The sequence below is a fragment of the Penaeus monodon genome, chromosome 29 (assembly GCF_015228065.2).
Source record: "Penaeus monodon isolate SGIC_2016 chromosome 29, NSTDA_Pmon_1, whole genome shotgun sequence".
NCBI lineage: Eukaryota > Metazoa > Arthropoda > Malacostraca > Decapoda > Penaeidae > Penaeus > Penaeus monodon.
The window spans coordinates 22,250,281-22,250,614 of NC_051414.1; the positions used below are offsets into that span (position 1 = coordinate 22,250,281).

The following is a 334-nucleotide window of genomic DNA, read 5'->3' on the forward strand; positions in this document are numbered from 1 at the left end:
GTTATGCAGCTGATGGATTTAATACAGAAATTCATCGCTGAACAACACAATTATCTGCAGCGTCGCGAGATCAGGCGGCGGCCACTGGAGACAGCTGATACGGGAAGGGCGCTCGAAAAACTTCACTAGCGCCACCTGTTGGCAGCAACTAGCGACACTCGGCTGCTGTCATTTTTCAATGTTCGTTTAACGTTGTTGTTATTGTATTTTCTTTTTTGTGTGTGTGTGACTTTCCTATGGTTTATCATTTTTCTTCTCTCTGTTTTGTTCTCGTTTGTTATCGTGTTCACTTTGTCGGTTATAATCTCATGTTCTCAACTTCCTTGGCAACTTC

General features: G+C 43.1%; 1 protein-coding gene across 4 annotated transcripts in view; it reads right to left on the bottom strand.

Moving 5' to 3' along the window:
- LOC119592021 (carbohydrate sulfotransferase 1-like) overlaps positions 1–334 on the bottom strand; it is a 107,787-nt gene that overhangs the window by 45,695 nt on the left and 61,758 nt on the right. The gene's annotated exons all lie outside the window — the stretch shown is intronic.